The sequence below is a fragment of the Cebus imitator genome, unplaced genomic scaffold (genome assembly GCF_001604975.1).
Source record: "Cebus imitator isolate Cc_AM_T3 unplaced genomic scaffold, Cebus_imitator-1.0 Scaffold675, whole genome shotgun sequence".
Taxonomy (NCBI): Eukaryota; Metazoa; Chordata; class Mammalia; order Primates; family Cebidae; genus Cebus; species Cebus imitator.
Window position 1 is genome coordinate 105,759 of NW_016107990.1, and position 22,151 is coordinate 127,909.

General features: G+C 36.1%; 1 protein-coding gene across 1 annotated transcript in view; it reads left to right on the plus strand.

Annotated features, from left to right (window-relative positions):
• Positions 1 to 22,151, plus strand: part of PEAK1 (pseudopodium enriched atypical kinase 1) — a 239,132-nt gene that overhangs the window by 91,666 nt on the left and 125,315 nt on the right. Inside the window, exon 3 of the mRNA XM_017518363.2 lies at positions 14,196 to 14,355. The gene's annotated coding sequence lies outside the window, so the exon portion shown is untranslated. The remainder of the gene's footprint in view (positions 1 to 14,195; positions 14,356 to 22,151) is intronic.

Consider the following 22,151-nt stretch of genomic DNA (forward strand, 5'->3'; position numbering starts at 1 on the left):
GAGACAGAGTCTTGCTCTGTCACCAGGCTGGAGTGCAGTGGTGCGATCTCAGCTCACTGCAACCTCCGCCTCCCAGGTTCAAGCAATTCCCCTGACTCAGGCTCCTGAGTAGCTGGTACTACAGGCACACACCACCACACCTGGCTAATTTTTGTATTTTTAGTAGAGACACGGTTTCACCATGTTGTCCAGGATGATCTCAATATCCTGACCTCGTGATCCACCCACCTCGGCCTCCCAAAGTGCTGGGATTACAGGTGTGAGCCACTGTGCCCAGCCCCCTCTTTGTCTTTTTCAACAGCTATTGGTTTAAAGTTTGTTTTGTCTGATAAAAGAATAGCTACTCCTGCTTGTTTTTGGTGACCATTTGCATGGAGTATCTCCCCCCCACTCTTTGCCTTAACTTTATCTGAGTCCTTATATGCCAGGCGAGTCTCTTGAAGACAGCAGATATTTGGTTGGTGAATTCTTATCCATTCTGCCATTCTGTATCTTTTAAGCAGTGCATTTAGGCCCATTACATTCAACATTGGTATTGAGATATGAGGTACTATTCTATTCTTTGTTCTGTTTGTTGCCTGAATACCTTATTTTTGTTTTGTTTTTCCTTGTGTTTCTGTTTTATAGGTCCTGTGAGATTTATGCTTTAAGGATATTCTATTTGGGTGTATTTTGAGGATTTGTTTCAAGATTTAGAGCTCCTTTTAACAGTGCCCATTAGTGCTGGCTTGGTAGTGGCGAATTTACTCAGCATTGTTTTGTCTGAAAAATACCGTATCTTTTCTTTCATGAAGCCTAGTTTTGTTGCATACAAAATTCTTGGCTGTTGCATACAAAATTCTTGACTGATAATTATTTTTGTTTGAGGAAGCTAAAAATAGGATCCCAATCCCTTCTAGCTTGTATGGTTTCTGCTCTGAAACCTGCTGTTAGTCTGATAGGTTTTCCTTTATAGGTTACCTGATGCTTTTGCCTCATGGCTCTTAAGATTGTTTCCTTCATCTTAACTTTAGATAACCTGATGACTATGTGCCTAGGTGGTGATCTTTTTATAATGAATTTCCCAGGAGTTCTTTGAGCTTTTTGTATTTGGATGTCTAGAGCCCTAGCAAGGCCAAGAAAAGTTTTCCTCAATTATTCTGTCAAATACGTTTTCGAAACTTTTAGATTTCTCGTCTTCCTCAGAAACACCAATTATTCTTAGGTTTGGTCATTTAACGTAATCCCAAACTTCTTGGAAGCTTTGTCCTTTTTTTTTCTTTCTTTTTTTTTTTGAGATGGAGTCTTCTTTAAATATTGCTCTGTCTCCCAGGCTAGAATGCAGTGGCATAATCTCAGCTCACTACAACCTCTGCCTCCTGGGTTCAAGCAATTCTCCTATCTCAGCCTCCTGTGTAGCTGGGATTATGGGCATGCACTGCCACACCCAGCTAATTTTTGTATTTTAGTAGAGATGGGGTTTCCCCATGTTGGCCAGGCTGGTCTCAAACTCTTGACCTCAAGTGATCCACCCACCTCAGCCTTCCAAAGTGCTGGGATTACAGGCCTGAGCCACCCACTCCCAGCCTGTTCATTTATTTTTTATTTTTTGAGATGGAGTTTCACTCTTGTTGCCCCGGCTGGAGTGCAATGGCGTGATCTTGGCTCACTGCAACCTCCACCTCCCGGGTTCAAGCAATTCTCCTGCCTCAGCCTCCCAAGTAGATGGGATTATAGGCATGTGCCACCACGCCTGGCTGATTTTGTATTTTTAGTAGAGACGGGGTTTCTTCATGTTGATTAGGATGGTCTCAAACTCCTGACCTCAAGTGATCCACTCGCCTCAGCCTCCCAAAGTGCTGGGATTACAGGCATGAGCAGAGGCTCATGCCTGTAATCAAGCCAGTCCTTGTTCATTTTTTAAAAATTCTTTTTTTGGCTGGGCACATCAGCTGCAGTAGTATAGGATGAGGTGGTATGTGGGGCCATAGACCTCCCAAGAGATTATATCCTTCCTCTTAAGCTACCAGCAGGACCATCAGGTGTGGACAAGGTTAGGTGTGTCTATGCTTAGATTCTCCTTGGGCAGGGATTGATGTGGCTGCTGTCGGGGATAGAGGTGTGTTTCCCAGGCCAGTGCAGTTATGTTCCCAGAATGATTATGGCTGCCTTTGCTGCATCACGCAAGTTGCCAGGGAAGTGGGGAATGCCAGCAGCAACAGTCCTCACATAGCTCCCATGCAGCCCAGAGCCCAAAAGGCTAGGCCCATTCCCACTGTGACCCCCCACCAACAGCACAGAGTTTATTTCCAGGCAGCCAGCGAGGAGGGCTGAGAACTTGCCCCAGGCCACAAGCCTCCCAGCTGAGAAAGCAAGCTGACTCACAGTTCCTTGGCTGTCCCACAGAGTCTACAGCGGCAGTCCAGCTCCTTCAAAGGATCTGTGGATTATCTCGGCTTTCCTGGTATGTTCCTTCAGTAGTCGTTGGAGCAAAAGTTCATGATTTGGTTCTCCACATGCTGCTGTATCCATCCAAGGGGGAGCTGAAGTTAGTCCTGCCTCCTCTCTGCCATTTTTCCTCCCTTGTGAGATAATTCTTATGTCTGTGTTATCTTGGTGTTGGTATCCATTGATTGCCTTTTCTCATTCTAGTTATGATTTTCCTGATTCTTGATATGATGAATGGTTTTCAGTCAAAACCTGGACATTTTAGACATTATGTAATGAGATTTTGCACTTCATTTAAGGCTTCTGTTTTGGCAGGTCTCTTTTAATAGTATCCTGGCAGGAGAAAAGGATGTTGCCTCATTATTGTCAGGGAAGGGTGTAAGTTCAGAGTTCTAATCATCCTCCTCTGCATTTGGCAGGAGGCGCCTATTCTGGACAGGGGTGAGAGTTTCAGCTTCGTATTAGGCCTCTGATGATACCAACTCTGTTAAGTAAATACATATGTAGGAATGAAATTGTTCGGTTCTTTGGTAAGTTTTTAAATTTTGTTTTAAACTTTGGAAGAAGCTGCCAAACTTTTTTAAAGTATTGTTAAAATTTTTCATTCCTAGCAGCAGTTTATGAGCATTTTAGATGCTCTGTATCATTGTTGTCCTATAGAACTTTCTGCAATGATAAAAAATGTTCTGTATTTGCACCATCAGTTACAGTAGCTACTGAAATGGACACCACAGTTCGACATTCTTGCCAGTATTTGAAATTGTCAGTCTTGCTAAATTTATTATTTCTGTGTATATGAAATGGTATCTTACGGTTTTAATTGTTTCATGTACTTACTGGCCACTTCTAGTTATATTTTTAAAACAGCAGAAATTTTTAATTTTGATAAATTACAGTTTATGAGGTGAGTTTTGTTTTGGGTTTTTATGATTTCTCTTTGTCCTAAGGTCATAAAATCATTTCCTTTTTTTTTTTTTCTTGAAGTTTTGTAGTTTCACTCTTAGGTTTATGTTGCATTTTGAGTTTCTATATATGGTGTGAGGTAAAGGGAGAGTATATTTTCATGCTAGGTAAATAGCCTATTGTTCTACACCATTTGTTGAAAATATCTTCCCATGTTATCTTGATACTTTTGTTGAAAATCAATGTAGCATTTATTTGTAGCTCTGCTTTTGTATTCTCTATTATGTTCCATTTATGTGTTTATCTGTGGACCATGACCAAACTATCTCAATTACTCTAGCTTAGTTATAAATCTAGAGATCCATTATTATAAATATTCATACTTCATTCTTTATTTTCAAAAGTATTTATTTGGATTTTCATATACATTTAAAAAATTGTTACACATACACAATAGTTATACATTTTTAATGGGATACATGTAATATTTTGATACAAGCATGCAATGTGTAATGATCAAATCAGGGTAATTGGTATCTCCATCATCTCAAACATTTATCTTTTTTTTTTGTATTGGTAGCATTCTGAATCTAATCCTCTAGTTATGTTAAAATATAAAATAAATTATTATTAACTATAGTCTCCCTATTGTGTTACCGAACACTAGATCTTATTTCTACTATCTAACTATATTTTTGCATTTAAAAGAGGTGTTTTTTTTTGAGATGGAGTCTCACTCTGTTGCCCAGGTTGGGCAGTGGCGTGATCTTGGCTCACTGCAACCTCTGCCTCCCAGGCTCAAGCATTTCACCAGCCTTAGCCTCCCAAGTAACTGGGATTACAAGCATGTGCCACCATACCTGGCTAATTTTTGTATTTTTAGTAGCGATGGGGTTTTACCACGTTTGCCAGGCAGGTCTCAAACTCCTGACCTCAAGTGATCGGCCCACCTAAACCTCCCCAAAGTGCCAGGATTACAGACATGAACCACTGCGCCAGCCTCTAACTATATTTTTGTACTCATTAACCAACCATCTATCCTCCACCCTCCACTACCTTTCTAAGCCTCTGGTAACCATCATTCCCCTCTCTGCTTCCTTGAGATCAATTTTTTAAATTGCCGTGTAACAGTGAGAACATGTAATATTTGGCTTTCTGTGCCTGGTACATTTCATTTAACGTTAAGTGTCTGTCAGTAGATGAATGAATAAAAAAAATGTGGTACATATACCCAATGGCATATTATTCAACCACAAAAAAGAATGAAATCCTATTATTTGTAAAAACATAGATGGAACTGGAGGACATTCTGTTAAGACAAATAAGTCAGGCACAGAAAGACAAATGCCATACATATTTTAGAACCAACTTGTATGTTTTTATGAATAAAACCTAGGATTTTGATTGGTATTGGACTGAATCTATAGACTAATTTGAGGAGAATTGCCATGTTAATAATGTTGAGTCTTCCAATCTGTTAACCTGATATATTCCTTCATTTATTTCAGTTTTCTTTAATTTGTCTTAGCAGTGTTTTCTTAAGCTTTCATTTTATAAGCCTTCCACATATTTTGTTAGACTCATAATTTGTCAAACTCAAGTATTTCATGTTTTTGAATGCTGTTATCAATGGTATTTAACATTTTTACTTGTTAGATATAGAAATATAATAGATATTTGTATGTTGACTTTCTACTTTGCAACCTTGCTAAAGTCACTCAACAGTTGTAGTATTTGTTTTGTAGGTTTCTTTAGGATTTTCTATGTATATAATCATGTCTTCTGCAAATAAAGGCATTTTAACTTATTTCTTTCCCATCTTTATGCTTTTCATTATTTTTCTCTTATCTTATTACACTAGCTATGACCTCCACTGTAATGTTAAATAGAAGTGAACATCTTTGGCTGGTTCCCAATGTTAGGAGAAAATCATTTGGTTTTTCACTGTTAAGTATGATGTTGGCTATGTAGTTTTTACAGATGCCCTTTTAAAAATTAATGAAGTTCTTTTCTATTCTGCATTTCTTCAAGTGTTTGTTATGAATGAGTATTGAAATTTGTTAAATGCTTTTTTCCCTTTATCTGTTGAAATGAAAACAATCGGTTTTCTCCTTGATTCTGTTCATTTGGCTGTGATGGTTTGATTCTGTGTCCCCACCCAAATCTCATGTCAAATTGTAATCCTCCAATTTGTGAAATTGTAACACTCTAACACTGATGGAGGAGTGGGCTGGTAGGGGGTGATCACAGGTGCTGACTTTTCCCCTTGCTATTCTCGTGATAGTGAGTTCTCATGAGATCTGAATATTTAAAAGTGTGTGGCACTTCCCCCTTCACTGTGTTTCTCCTGCTCTGCCATGTGAAGTGCCTACTTCCTTTTCACCATCTGTCATGATTGTAAGTTTTCTGAGGCCTCCCCTCCATGCTTCCTGTGCTGCCTATGGAACTGTGAGTCAGTTAAACTTCTTTTCTTTATATATTACTCAGTCTTAGGTAGTTCTTTATAGCAATGTGAGAATGGACTAATACAATGGTTACATTAATTTGTTTGAGATGTAGAATCAACCTTGCGTTCCTTTTTATATATTGTTGAATTCGATTTGCTATTTTTAAGGATTTTCTTTTTGTATATATGTTTAGGAGAGATATTGATGTGTGGTTAGGGATTTTTTTGAATTTTTTTCCTAGTTTTAGAATCATTCCAATACTGATCATTATAACATCAGTTGGAAGTGTTTTCTTCTCTGCTCTCTGGAAGAATTTATGTGGGATTGGTATTCTTAATTTAAATGTTTGATATAGAATTCACCAACAAAACTTTTGGGAGCTGGAGTTTTCTTTTTGGGAAAGTTTTTAATTATAAATTCTAATTCTTTAATAAATTTAATATTTTATATTTTCAATGCTATTATAAATGATACTTAAACATTTTTAAATTTCTACTTGTACTAAAGAAATATAATAGATATTTGTATATTAACTTTATATTCTGCAATCTTGCTAAAATTGCTTAATAGTTACAGTATTCGTTTTGTAGATTTCAGATTACCTCTTCTTAAGTCAGCATTGATAATCTGTATCTTTTAAGGAATTTGTTTATTTTCTCTTTGTTGTCAAATGTATTGGCATAAAATCATTCACAGCAATCTCTTTTTCTTTTTAATGTCTGTAGAATCTTTAGTGATAGTCTCCACTTTCATTCCTAATATTGGTGATTTCCATTTCTTCTCCTTTATTCAGTCTAGCTAGAGGTTTACCAAATTCATTAATTTCCTCTCAACCAGGTTTTGGTTTTATTGATTTTTCACTACTTTTCAGGTATCTTTTTTTTTTTTCCCCTTCTTTGTTATTTTGTTACTTTGTATTTACTTTGGCTTAATTTGCTCCATTTTTCTAGCTTCCTATGGTGTGAGGTTAGATAAAATTGAGTATAGACCTTTTCTTCCCTAATAAAGGAATAGAAAACTATAAATTTCCTCAAAGCAGCTTTGTAATAGCATTTTACAAACTTTTATATATTGGATTTTCATTTTCATTTAGCTGAAAATATTTTCTAATTTCCCTTGTAATTTCTCATTTTGTCCATAGATTTTTTTCAGAAATATATTCCTTGATTTCTAAATATTTGGGAATTTTCTAGTTATCTTTCACGTATTGAATTCTAATTCCATTGTGATAAGGCACGGTGTATAGTTTCAATTTTTTTAATTTGTAAGACTTATTTCTCAATTGGTACATTGCCTGTCTTTGCAAATGTTTCATGCGCATTATAAAAATTTATATTTTGTTTTTGTGGATTGAAATATTTTATAGATTGCAATTCAATTGAGAGTGCTGCTTAAGTCTTCTTTATCCTTGCTACACCTTTATCATATTTGTTCTTCAATTAATGAGAGAATGTTGATGTCTCCAACTGTTATCATTTGTTTCTCCCTTCAGTTCTGTCAGTTTTTCCTTCATGTATTTTGTAGGTCTGGTATTGTGTACATACACAATTTAGAATTTAGAATTTATTAATTTACAATTTAGAATTGTTCTCTCTTCTCATGAATTTACCCCTTGATCATTATGAAATGTCCCTCAGTGTCTCTGATAATATATATATTTTCAATGTAGTATAATCGTCTGGTATAAATACATCTCTTTCAGCTTTCTTAAGATTTCGGTTTGCATGGCATATCTTCTATCCTTTTACTTTTTTTTGAGACCTAAGTTTCGCTCTTGTTGCCCAGGCTGGAGTGTGATGGTGCAATCTTGGCTCACTACAACCTTTGCCTCCCAGGTTCAAGCGATTCCCCTGCTTCAGCCTCCCTAGTAGCTGGGATTACAGGCCCCCACCACTGCACCCAATTAATTATCCTTTTACTTTTAACTTATTTTCTTACTTTAATATATGGCTCTTATAGACAGCATAAGTTTGGTTCTTGCTTTTTTATGTCTTCTAATTGAAATATTTATATGATTTATATTTAATGTGTTGTGATATGATTAGGTTTCTATCATCTTACTGTTTGTTGTCTATTAACCCTTCCTTTGAATTAAGTATGCTTTGGGATTTTATTTAACCTCTGCTGTTGGCTCAGTCGTTTCCTTATTGGCTTTGTTCTACTTATTTTACTGATTGCTTTATAATTTATAATATGCCTCTTTAACTAATTATAATCTGCCATTACATAATATTATACCACTTCTCATATAATGTAAGACCTTTACAACAGTATTTCTCTCACAGTAATTTTTTTCCCTCTGACTCTCATTTTGGGTAAATTATATTGCTGTGTTTTCAAATTCACTACCTTTTTTTTCTTCTGTGTATAAAATACTGCTTATCTATCTAGTGAAATATTCATTTCTATATATTTTTTTATCTCTAGAAGTTATTTTTTGGTTCTTTTTGAAAATCCTCCATTTCTCTCTCCATTTATATTCCTTTTTTCATTTACATCTTTGAATATAGAACATAGTTACTACAGCCCTTTTAATGTCTTTGCCTGCCAATTCTGTCATTTCTGGGTTTCTTTCTATTGACTGATATTTTTCTGATTATGGGCCACATTTCCCAGATTCTTATTATGTCCAGTAATTTTTTAATTAAATGACAAATATTTATGAATTTAAATACTTGAGTCCTTAATCTTGTTGTATATCTTTAAAGAATGTTGGACTTCTTCCTGAAAAGCATTTTTGTTAAGTACACATTAGTTTGTTCAATTCCAGGCTTAAATACTCCCTTCAGCCATATCTAGAGTAGTCTTTATTCTAAGGCCACTTTCCCGCTAATTCAATGGTTTGGCCCTTCTGGGGTCCCTGCTGATTGCTTTGTATATGTGGGTTTTTCCCTTCTTGCTAAAGGGAGCTTGTAGAATTCTTGATCCTATGTCAGGTCTGTGAATCTTTGTATTGTAACTCTATGGCAACATTTTTTCCTTAGATGTTCTTCTCTGGTTGCAAAAAATTTTACCCTTCTTAATGTAAAGTTTTCAGTTAAACACTCAGGAGAACCCTAAGTCAGATTACTTTCGCTATCTCCCTCCTCCCTGGAATTCTGCCGCATAAATTCTAGCCCTCTTGGCCTCCTTGCACCTTCTCTCTCTAAGTAAACAAGATTGCCAGGCTCTGAGTTCTTCTTCCCTGTACAGAAGTGGTAAATTTCTTCCTGGCGGAGAGCCTGAGTTAATGGTAGGACTCCCCTTGTTTCTGTTTTCTTAGGGATCACAGTACCCCACTGCCTGTGTCTGAAAATAGCCCTTTCCAGTATTTTATGCTGTATGTCTAGTTGTTTATGGTGAAAGGATCATCCTGTAAGTGTCCACTCCCTCATGGTCAGAAGCAGAAGTTGAATCATACTAGAATGAGTTTTAATGCTAACACCTTTGCAAAATGCAGAAGCTCCCAAGAAATTGTTAACACTTAACCATTGGCTTACTTTTTCTCAATATTGTTATAAATAAACTGTGTTTGCCATGGAAACTATTCTTTATTTTTCAATGCAGAGAGCCCATTACAAACTCTAAATCAGAAACTGATCAGAAGAAAAGGATATATCATACTTAATAAATTTTATGAATCAGGAAAATGGATTTCTTGAGTATAAAAATTGTCTCAATTATGGGATAGTAATTTGAAATATAAAATTATTAACACTTCATTATAAATATGAAGGAATAGCATTACCAGTATGTAAGGACTAAAATGAACCATTTAATCCAGTCTTTTAAAATATGAATTCTAAAATTTTAGAGACTAGCATGTTGAATGTAGAGTGTGTTAGAAATTTGGCAAATATTATCTGTAAAGGGCCAAATAATGTGTATTTTGGACTTCGTAGGCATTTTGTTCCTATAACAGCTACTTAACTCTGCCTTTACGTTTAAAAAAAAAATCAGCCATAGACAATATATAAACAAATGAGCTGGCTGTGTTCAGATAAAACTTTATTTAGGGACCATGAAATTTGAATTTCATCTAGTTGTTATGTCTCAAAATATTCTCCTTTTGAATTTTTTCAACTCTTTAAAAATGTAAAAAATATTTTTACCTAGCAAGCCATATATAAGCAGGTGGCAGGTTGGATTTGACCTATGGGTAAGCCTTGACAACCCCTACTTTATGATTAAAAAGCTCCTCAGTAGGCTGTCAGATTCCTAGTGATTCTAAATGATGTTTTTACCTGAAATGATTCCCTACTGTTAAGTTAAATAGCAAATAAGAACACACAAAGTGTAGGGCTTTGAAAGATAATATAGTGTCAAAGGTTTGAAAGATTTTATAGGGTCAGAATTCCTTCAACCAGTTGGGAAATTGAGGTTAGTGTCTAATCAGTCTTACTACCAAGCTTGCACATTTCATATTTTTCAGCCACGAAAGGCTAAATTCCTTCCTCCCTATTTTTGTTTTATTATGCTTATCCTGTTAATGTTCCCAAATTAGTACATAGTTCTTTATCCTCAATTTTGTCATTTTTAGATGAAGTTCACCTGGTACTCATCAACAAAAAGTCCCTTCACCTTATATTTAACTTCATGCTGTCCCTCAAGACTCTGGATTTTTTTCTTCTTAGTTCACAGTCTTGAGACTATAGCCTCTTTTCTGCATTACCTGTGTTTCTATAATGTCTTTCACGTAACCTTATTAGCCAGTTAGAACAGAAAATACATTTCAAAGCATATTTTCTTTATTCTACCTGATGGGGCTTAGTGTTCTGGTCGGCCTCCTGTTGGAATGCTCCAAATTTGTTTTCTAATATCTATCTGAAGCAGGGTTGAACTATGCATCCTACTATTCTGTTTGGTGCTATATCCATAGCATTAATTCAAGCCCTACTTCAGAACAATGACTATGCAGTTCATATTCTATAATCATAAGTGTATATTCTTTTCTTCCTCCTTAAGATGTATAGTTGATGTTGGTCTTTACCAGTAGCCAAAATCCAGTACCATGGAAGTTCTGGAAGAAAGGGCGTAGGTTTAATTTAGGTGAGTGCTGCTATTGCATCGTAAATGGGTGGTGACATAGTTGCATCTGGCTGCACATTTGGGGAATACTATTCTTGTTTGCACATCTTTGTGATGTTTTCCCAACACACTGTAACATTGTCTAGAAATAAAACAGAAAGGCAGCTTCTTTCTTTTCTAATGCAGGGGGAGAACTTTTGTTTTCAGAGTGAAATAAAAATAAGAATTGGTACTAGCAGAAGCTTTAAATAAATGGAAAGCCAGAACCCAAAGACAATTTCCTTTGTTAGAAAATAAGTTAACAATTTAAAATAATTGTTATTTTATTGTTGTTGTTACACAGGGATAATTAGTAAATAGGTTTAAAATCAGGCCAATTTTTAAATTTTGGGCATGATAGTGCTGTGATATTCAAGGTTATCTTCTCACAAATTGCTATTTTATTGTTTTAATAATTTAGAAACTTTTTTTAAAGAGCATTTTATACTCCTTCTTATCTTATGACATGTGTGCCCTATATCTGGAAAACTCTACTCCTAAATCTTTACATGTCTGTCTCATTTTATTCCATTTCAACTTGACATCATCTCCCCAGAGAGTTTTAGTTTATATACTATCTAAAACAGCATCTTCACGTTCCCATTATCTTTGTAACACTTAATTTTCTTTTTTTCAGAGCATTTATCATCTCTGAAATTAGTTTATTATTTGTCCATCTTTCTGTACTAGAAAGTAAACTCTATGAGAGCAGAAAGCTTGCATTTTAATTGTTTCTCTATCTCTAGTACTTAGAACACTGCCTGTCTTCACACAGTAGTTCCTAAGTACATAATTCATACGTGGTTGGTTGGAAGGATGAATAAATAAAAGTATATCAGCCGGGCATGGTGGCTCACACCTGTAATTCTAGCACTTTGGAAGGCTGAGGTGGGAGGATAGCTCGAGACCAGGAGTTCAGGACTAGCCTGGGCAACATAGTAAGACCTAGTTTCTACAAAAAATGTAAAAATTAGCAGAGCATGGTGACATGTAACTGTAGTTTCAGCTACTCAAGAGGCTGAGGCAGGAGGATTGCATGAGTCAAGGATGCAGTGAGCCGTGATTATGCCGCTGCACTCCAGCCTGGATGACAGAGTGAGACCCCGCCTCCAAAACAAACAAACAAAATAATAAATACTCACTGCTCCTTGCGTGGTTAGAAAATTTAAAAATTTTTAAAAATAAGAATAAAGAGAAAAAAGATTTTTAAAAAGAGCATATCCTCAATAACGTGTGAAATAATAAACAGTCAAACTTAAGTATATTGGAATCCCCAAGAGGAGGAGAAAATATGGGACAGGATGATTTTTTTTAAAAGAAATAAGTGCTAAAATTTTCCCATATTAGGTAAAAACATAACTCCCAGAATCAAGGTAATAAACTCCAATTATTAACTCCAATTTGTATAAATACAAAGAAAATCAAATCTAGACATGTAATAGTCATGCTACTAAAGTCCAAAGATAGGCCAGGCACAGTGGCTCACACCCGTAATTCTAGCACTTCGGGAGACCAAGGCAGGTGGATCACCTGATGTCAGGCATTTGAGACCAGTCTGGCCAACATGGAAAAACCCTGTCTCTACTAAAAATAGAAAAATTAGCCAGGCATGGTGGCCGGCGCCTATAACCCCAACTACTCGGGAGGCTGAGACAGGAGAATTGCTTGAACTCAGAGGGTGAAAGTTGCAGTAAGCCAATATTTTGCCACTTTAGCCTGGACAAAAGAGCAAAACTCCATCTCAGAGAAATAAAAAATAAAGTCAAAAGGTAAAGAGAAAAATCTTCAAAATACCCAGAAAACAAAAGAAGCATTAAATACAGGATAGCAGTAATATTAGTGACAGCTGACTTACAATCGAAGACAAAAGATTATGGAATGACGTCATTAAAGAGTTGTAAGGAAAAAGAAAAAAACCTTTAAGTCAAAATGCAATATCCAGTGAAAATGTCATTCAAAAATGAAGGTAAAATAAGATAATTTCAGATTTTAAAAACTTAGATATTTATTATTAATAGACATACAGTATAAGAACTACTAGGAGTTTCTAAGCTTGAAAGGCAGTGATACCAGATAGAAACCCAGTTCTACAAGAAGAAATGAATACCAGCAAGAATGATTAATACAAATGGATTTTCTTTTTTTTTCCTCTTTTACTTTCTTTAAAAGAAAGCTGACTTTTTAAAACAAAAGTTGAACGGTATCCTTATGAGGCTTTGTAATATATGTAGAGGTATAATATATGATCACATTAGCAAAAGAATATTATAATAAATGGAATTATCGTCATCCTCAGTGCCTCAGGAGACTGGCTCCAGGACTATCCCCCATGCATACCAAAATTCACAGATGCTCAGATTTTTTATAGAAAAGGTAGTGTTTGCATATAATCTATATACATCCTCTTTTTTTTTTTTTTTTTTGAGATGGAGTTTCACTCATGTTACCCAGGCTGGAGTGCAATGGCCCGATCTCGGCTCACCGCAACCTCCGCCTCCTGGGTTCAGGCAATTCTCCTGCCTCAGCCTCCTGAGTAGCTGGGATTACAGGCACACACCACCATGCCCAGCTAATTTTTTGTATTTTTAGTAGAGACGGGGTTTCACCGTGCTGACCAGGATGGTCTCGATCTCTTGACCTCGTGATCCACCCGCCTCGGCCTCCCAAAGTGCTGGGATTACAGGCTTGAGCCACCGTGCCTGGCCACATCCTCTTATATATAGTATTTCAATAACTTTCAGTTATTTTCCTTGTGTTCGGTGTCATAGTGAAAGAAATTAGGGATTGGGTCAGTTTTGAACATGCATTAAAATGGATGCCCAAGAATCAGAAATAGGCAGACATTTATTAATTTAATTTTGGATGATATTTTTAAAAACCAAATTAAAAATGATACTAGAGTCTAAACTAAAACTGCAAAGTGGCTACTGAAATATTTACAGTTGGACATACCTGCTTTCGATATTTTAGAGAGGCTATACCGAAGTTGAACATTGTGGCCCTTAGAATCACATTTTTATAAAGTTCTAATTTAATGATGTGTCATTCAATTAATATTCATATGTTTCTAGTAGAATAAGTCTCTACAAAAACAATCAAATGAAGACTTAGAAAATGTCAAGGGTGTCAGTGTTCTTTCCATTCTTGTAAGTTACCTGTTCTTTGGTATGCCATGGGGAGTTCTTGAGTGTGTGAGGTTCTCTGTGTGTCTCCACCTAAGTAAAGAAGAGATTTTTTATGTATTAGATGAATTATATAACTGTCGAATGAGGGTGATATTAGGAATATCTAAAAAATGATGTCCAGTATATTTGAAACTATAAGTTTTGCTTTATTTTTTTTCTAGTTTTGCTTTATTTTTTTCTCTTACAGTAAACATTGCTATCTTCAGAAACTAAGGAATGAGAGGCAAAGAAGAAAGGACCTTCATCTTGGAAAGACCAAGAGCACCTTGAAATTTGGAAGAAATGTCATGCTAGCCGCTAAAGCCGCCTTTATCCCCAGAATGAATGAAGTGCTTCAGACTTAAACGGTAACCAGAATTCTCCTAACATGTTACATTTTCACCAAGAGCTTTAGATAACTGGAAAGAATTTCTTTTTAAGTTTAAATGTTTAACTTAAATGCCAAACTATAGATAAAGCTGAAAATTTAATAACTTACTTAGCGTAATCAGGCTTTGGTCCTTAATGGATTGCTTTTCCCCTAGTTATAAACTTCTTAATTTATAAATGTAAGTTTATTTAAGAAAGAATATGACAAATACTAGTATATTTGTAAGTCCATCTGATGCATGGAAGGTGAACCCCAAAGCTTGCCTGCCCAAAGCTTAGCCCACAAGGGATCTCAGCTTTGCATAGGCAAGAATTCAAGGGCAAGCCAGAGGTAGAAGCAAACAGCTTTATTGAACAGGCAGTGTTACCCCTCCAGTGGTGTCACAGCTCTGTGACTGCTGCTGCAAAGCAGGGGTACTTTGTAAGCAGACAGTAGCAGCTCAGGGTAGCTTTGCAGTCATATTTATACCTACTTTTAACTGCGTGCAGATTAATGGGTGGTTTATGCAGAAATTTCTAGGGAAAGGGTAGTAATCATTGGGTCATTGCCACGGCAAGAGGCGGTAACTTCTAGGTGTTGCCATTGCAACAGTAAATTCACATGGCATGATTGAAGGCTGCTGTCTCCCCTGACACCCCAATTTTAGCTAGTCCTCGATCTGGTCTCATGTCTGAGCCCCACTTCTGGAGTTAAGTCCCGCCTCCTACTTCATATCCTTCAACAAATATTTTTTCATTTCATAGAAATAAGCAACATAGGCAGGAGTTCCTATTCAATATACAAAGGTTTTTTAGTGTTATTTTTTGAGCTTTATTTCATGTTTTGTTTTCCTTACTTGACATCTGCTCTCCAGATATCTTATTTTAATATAATCTTTATTTTCTCTTTTGCCTCTCTTTCTACCTTTTAAAAATCATCTTGAAAGAATTGGGAGTTATAAAATGGCCAAGAATCCAGAATAGGAAAGGAGAGGGAAATTTTAAAGGATTATAAGATTTTTTTCTTCTCGTAAAATTGAAAGTACGATTTGATTTCAAGTAGAGTAGAAAGCAATTACATGAAAGCTTAAGATTCTTTATCATTCTTAAATCCTCTTGGTCTTAGGCCAGAATTATTCCAGTGCATGTTTTGTAAAGATTCAAATATTTCCAGTTTTTTAAATGAAATCCTAATGAACAATTATAACTCTTATTCATTGGATTTCTATTAATTTGATTTTGAGAGAGAATCATTTGTTTGCTTGAGTCACTATGTTTTGATTGTGAATGGGTATGATGGACTGAAACTAGTGCCTTGCTTTGAAATGCAGGAGATGTAAAAAGTCTATCAAATAGCATCATGAACTAGTTCTAATGATTCTAAGAAATGCAGAACCTGCTTCATATTGATAAATATAAGACAGGATAAATTATATACCAAAGAATGACTGTTCTAATTATTCTTCCTTGTGCTAACATTAACCTTGATTAAGAATATCTTAACAGTGATTTCTTTAAAAAGTTATCTAACTGTGGGTTAAACCTCTGCTTGCGGCATTATTGGAACTGTTTTGTGGCCTGGTCACTGGTAGCCTACGTAGCCACATGTATCCTTTTAAAATAGCCAGTAAATTCTCTCTAGTCCTCAACTATTTAAAAAATTTAAAAGTTGAAAAAAGGAACTTTTAAAACACGGTAGGAGTCAAAGTGCCGAGTGTTAACTTATGCAAGTGAGATAATACACTGAAAGTCACCAGATTTCCCTGCCTCTCTGATTGATTTAATTGTACCTATTTAATTATATTTGCTTCAGGTCCAGGTGCAGTGGCTCATGCCTGTAATCCCAGCACTTTGGGAGGCTGAGGTGAGTGGATCACTTAAGGTCAGGAGACCAGCGTGGCCAACATGGTGAAACCCCGACTTAGCTGGGCATGGTAGCGAGCACCTGTAGTCCCAAGCTACTCGGGAGGCTGAGGCAGGAAAATCACTTGAACCTGGGAGGCAGAGGTTGCAGTGAGCCAAGGTTGTGCCATTGCACTCCATTCTGGGCTCCATCTCAAAAATAAATAAACAAATAAATAAAATTATATCTGCTTCAATAATCTTTTTTAATTTAATTAATTAATTGATTAATTTTTTGTTTTGAGATAGTCTTACTCTGTCACCAGGCTGGAGTGCAGGGGCATGATCCTGGATCTTGGCTCACTGCAACCTCCACCTCCTGGGTTCAAGCTGTTCTCCTGCCTCAGCCTCCCAAGTAGCTGGGACTACAGGCGCATGCCACAACATCAAGCTAATTTTTTTTTTTTTTTAGTAGAGAGATTTCACTGTGTTGGCCAGGATGATCTCGATATCTTGACCTTGTGATCCGTCTGCCTCGGTCTCCCAAAGTGCTGAGATTACAGGTGTGAACCACCGCGCCTGGCCTGCTTCAATAATCTTATATAACCACAGTTTCATTACAAAAATGGAAACAAACAACATCTTTAAAATCTTTACTGCAATACTTTTACCACACCTTATCAAACTCCTAATTCTGTTTAAATCCATCTGTCAGTGGTATTTGGTAATTGTGGATACGGTCATTGAAATCCACAGATAGTATGACAGTTTTCCTAATCATAAATTTCCACTTCTTTACTAACAGATTTGTTTTCAGGATTATAATATTATCAAGAAACAGATTTGATTAGAACTTCACCTCTCTGCACTATGAAAGAACTGCACTGATTCTTCCACCTAGCCCAGTTCAGAAATTATATAACACATCCAAGAGATACATGGTCTTCTGACCATCTACATTTACATATTTTTCTGGCCCTAGCCAAGGTGATTGTCTCCAAAATTTAAAATCTGTGATTTTGAAGAGAGAATAGAATTGGATTTCTAATTGTGTGATTCACAGAATTTTTAATTTGCACACTAGAAATTTAGATTTTTTTTGAGGTGCAGTTTGCTCTTGTTGCCCAGGCTGTAGTTCAGTGGCACCATCTCAGCTCACCACAACCTCCACCTCCCAGGTTCAAGCGATTCTGCTGCCTCAGCCTCCCAAGTAGCTGGGATTACATGCATGTGCCGCCATGCCTGACTAATTTCATATTTTTAGTAGAGACAGGGTTTCACCATGTTGGCCAGGCTAGTCTTGAACTCCTCACCTTAGGCAATCCGCTCACCTTGACCTCCCAGAGTGCTGGGATTACAGGCTTGAGCCACTGCGCTGCCCAAAATGATGAGTTTTTTCAACAAATGGTACAAGAACAGTTAGATAGTCCTTTTTGAAAATTGTTTGAGACAGTCTTGCTCTGTTTCCCAGGCTAGAGTACAGTGTTAATGATCATGACTCACTGCAACCTTGACCTCCTGGGCTCAGATGATCCTCCCACCTCAGCCTCCCAAGTACCTGGGATGGCAGGCATGTACTTTCATGCCGAGGTAACAGGCATTCATTTAAAACCAAAAACAAAAAGATACAAAAGATATTTGACCTGTACCTTGACACAGACCTTGGAAATAAATGAAAAAGATTATTAAGAGATTTACTTTGTAGAAGTAGAGGAAGAAATAAGACTGTCTTGAAGAGAATTGAAACATCAAAATGGTAGGGGGAATTATTAGAAGGCAGTTCCGTGTTTTGACTGAGAGGCGTTATGAATTGTAAAAAATGTATATACATTATGAATAAATATTTTTTATTGCACTTGCTTATTAAGTGCCCTACAATTCACAGAACATTGTGTTGGATTGGGAAGGTGTTACAAAGGTCCTTTGAGGCCAGGCATGGTGGCTCACACCTAAGGCTGAGGCAGGTGGATCACTTGAGGTCAGGTGTTTTGAGACTAGCCTGATTAACATGGTGAAACTCTGTCTCTACTAAAAATACAAAAATTAGCTGGGTGTGGTGGTACATGCCTATAGTCCCAGATACTTGGGAGGCTGAGGCACAAGAAATGCTTGAACCCAGGAGGTAGAGGCCTCAGTGAGCCGAGATTGTGCCACTGCACTCCAGCCTGGGTGACAGAGCAAAGCTCTGTCTCAAAAAAAAAAAAAAAAATTCCCTTGAGGAAATCATATAAGCAATAACAAAACAATAATAAATGCTATTATGACCAGGAGAGCCCAGAGGAGAGGGCAGTAAATACCTATACTCATCCTGATTGGCTTCCCTAGCTAGCCCAATAAGCTCCAAGTGCAGAGGGAAGCTAAAGGATGGAGTATTCTGAGCATGGAGAAATGTTAATGTATCCACTGTCCCTTTGAGGACTTTGAGAAATTGTTGTTAATTTGATAGCTAAACTCCAATATGAGATCTCTTCCATCTGCTGCCACTTAAATCTGTAATAATTACCTCAGTCTCAAAGAACAGACAAAGTGAAAGAACCTGATGTGGTTTCCTTTTATCCTCTTTTTGCTGTCATTTAATCTACTTTAAAGTGGGATAGTCTTTTGCCTGTAGTTGCTAGCCATTCTATACAGCCTCTATCACACAGAAAAGGTATCTTTTCAAAGACTACCAAACTCTGTAGGAATGAAAGATAATTTTGATAATTTTGTTTTCATAAAGGAATCTTCATCATATTCCACACGTGGAAAAGAGAAGTAGGAGTTGAATGTTATCGCCTTTGCCAACCATCTGTAGGTTTTCTTTTTTTTATTTTTTATTTATTTATTTATTTTTTTGAGATGGAGTTTCACTCTTTTTTTTGAGACAGAGTTTCACTCTGATTGCGTCCGGGCAATCTCAGCTCACTGCAACCTCTGCATCCCAGCTTCAAGCGATTCCACTGCCTCGGCCTCCTGAGTAGCTGGAATTACAGGCATGCGCCACCATGCCTGGCTAATTTTGTATTTTTAGTAGAGACGAGGTTTCTCTGTGTTGGTCATGCTGGTCTCAAACTCTTGACCTCAGGTGATCCACCTGCCTTGACCTCCCAAAGTGTTGAGATTGCAGGCATGAGCCTCCGCATGCAGCCCATCTGTGGGTTTCTAAGACACATTCTCATTTCTCTTTGAGGGATTATTCATTGCAACTTGTACTCACACTTTCCTTAAGGAAAGTACTACTTTTATTTTCCCTCCACCTTCTATCACATAGCAAGAGTGTTGGTAGAAATTGCTTTTCCATAAAAAGAACTGGACCACCTACCCTTCAAATGCTACTGATTAAGAAAATCATTGATTGATTTTCCTGGGGAATAAATTAGGCTTTCCCCTGAGAGTGGAAAGAAATAAATAATGGGATGTAAAGAATGAAGATGGCTGTGTGTTATGAGGAAAATGTGTATGCAGTTGTCATGGAAACAACATGTAGGCATTCAAAACAGAAGCTTATGATATCTTTGTATTTGTCAAATATAAATCAGATATGAGTTGCATTCATTCTCGTTCTTGGCTCAGATTTAGTCTGACACATATGGTTATGTAAAATATGCTTCTACTTTTGTATATTTGCTTAATATTTGCAAGAATCTAGCAATACACGGGCTGCCATATTTTAAAATCATGTACTGGAAGCGTAGAAATAAAACTAGGGAAAGCAGTTCTCAGCAAATAATTCCTAAAAGGTAGCAGCACAATCACATTGTGACTTTCATAATTAACAGAGGTAATTAATTTTTCTTAATTTAAACATATTTACAATGTTTGGCCTAGCTAATTGGTACAAGCTAATTATTTGTGAGTGATGTCAAATGCTGAATATGCATAGTTTGATAATTTATTCTTATTTAATATATGTGATTTCATTTCATGAGTAAGGCAGAATATGCAGTGTTTCTGAATGATTGTTATACTTTTTTGTTGGAAGATATCAGTTGACTCCAGTTTCATCTGTTATAAATGAAACATGATAGAAATCTAGAGAAAGCATACATGTTTTGAGGATATGGAGAATTTGACAAATTTTTTCATAGCTTGAACATCTTTCAGTAACTAATTCCAGAGATAATGCAGAAAATGCAAGCCATACCTGCAGCTACTGCCTTGTAATGGTCACACAAACTAAAAATAGGAAAATCTAAAAATAATTAGAATAGATCCCTTTCATGGAAAAGAAAGGGATACCCTCTTAACTCCACTACCTTACCTTTTCATGCCACCTTTGTTAGTGATGTCATAGCCCATCAATTTATCGTCCTGTGTATTTTCTCCTGTTAGATTTTCTAAAAGGCATGTGCTTTGAGCAGATAGCCGAGAGGCTTAGTGTCTTATTAAAGCAGTAATTGTTTAAATAGTGCAATAAATGATACAGTAATTTTATGAGACCAAATAGAGATTGGTGGGAAAAGGCTAAATGGAGAGGTTTTTCAGAGGAGTTAAGTTTTAAGTCAAAATTTAAAAGGTAAAAGGCTTTACGAGAGGCATTTTAACATGTATTATCAAAAGTTTAAAAAATATATACACATGGATAAATATACGTGTGTGTGTGTGTGCGCATGCACTGTTTGATCCAAAAATTATACTTCTAACAATTTATCTTAATAAATTTGTACGCAAATATTGAATCAGAAGAATATTTAAACCCTGCTTAAAATAGAGAAATTTGGAACATATTGAAAATACTAAAACTCAACATCAAGTTCAGAGGAAGGAGTAACTAATTTTAGGATAAATCCAGAAATTGAGTGTGTAGCTATTTGAAATGATATTGTGGAAAAATATTTGTGATATATTGTTCAGTGAAAAACAAGCAGTAGTTTGATTGGAATTGTATTAAATCTACAGACTAGTTTGAAGAAAATCGACATCTTTACTATGTTGGGTCTTCCAGTTAAGGAACGTAGTCTATCTCTTCATTTATTTTGGTCTTTGATTTCTTTTATTAACATTTTATAGTTCTCAGCATACCCCTCCTATGCTTGCTTTTTTAGATTTATACCCAAGGATTTCTTTTAAATTTTATTTGATTTGGAGCTGATCTGAAAGTTTTTTTTTTTTTTGGTTTCTATTAGTATATTGCTTGTATATAGAAATATAATTGATTTTTGTATGTTGACCATGTATCCTGCAATCTTAAAATCCTTATTAACTCTAAGAAATTTTTTTGTAGATTCCTTGGGATTTTTCACGTACATTGTCATGTCATATACAAATAGGTACAGTTTTATTTTTTCTCTTCCAATATGTATGCCTTTTTTTTTTTTCTTGTCTATTGCACTAAGACTTTCAGGATATATAGAACAGGAATAATGATAGTATAGGCATTCTTGTCTTGCACCCTCTTCGGGAGGAAGCAGTCAGTCTCACTATTAAGTATGATGTTAGCTGCAGGTTTTTTGCAGGTGCCCTTTGATCATGTTGAAGATCCCTTCTATTCCCAGTTTGCTGAGAGTTTTCATTATGAATCGCTGTTGGATTTGGTCAAATTTTGTCAAATTTTCTATATCAATTGATATGAACATATGAATTTTATTTTTTGAGCTGGTAATACAGTGGTTTGCATTTATTGATTTTTAAAAACATTTTGGACTTTCCTTACATCCCCAGGATGAACCCCACTTCGTTGCGATGCATTATTCTTTTTACATATAACAGGAATATTTATAGCTTTTATTGATTGATTTTTTTTGCACTGTTTTACCTCTTTAAAAAAAAATCTTTTTCTGCCAAACAAATTATCCCAAACATTTAGCCTGATCATGATAAAGCAGATCTCATAAAATGAATGGAAAGTATATCTTCCTTTTCTGCTTTCTGGAATAGATGGTTCAGAATTGCGATTTTAATTTGCATGTCGCTGAAGAATAAATGAAATTGAACACTCTTCTGTGTGCTTATTGGCCATAGAATTTGTTTTTGA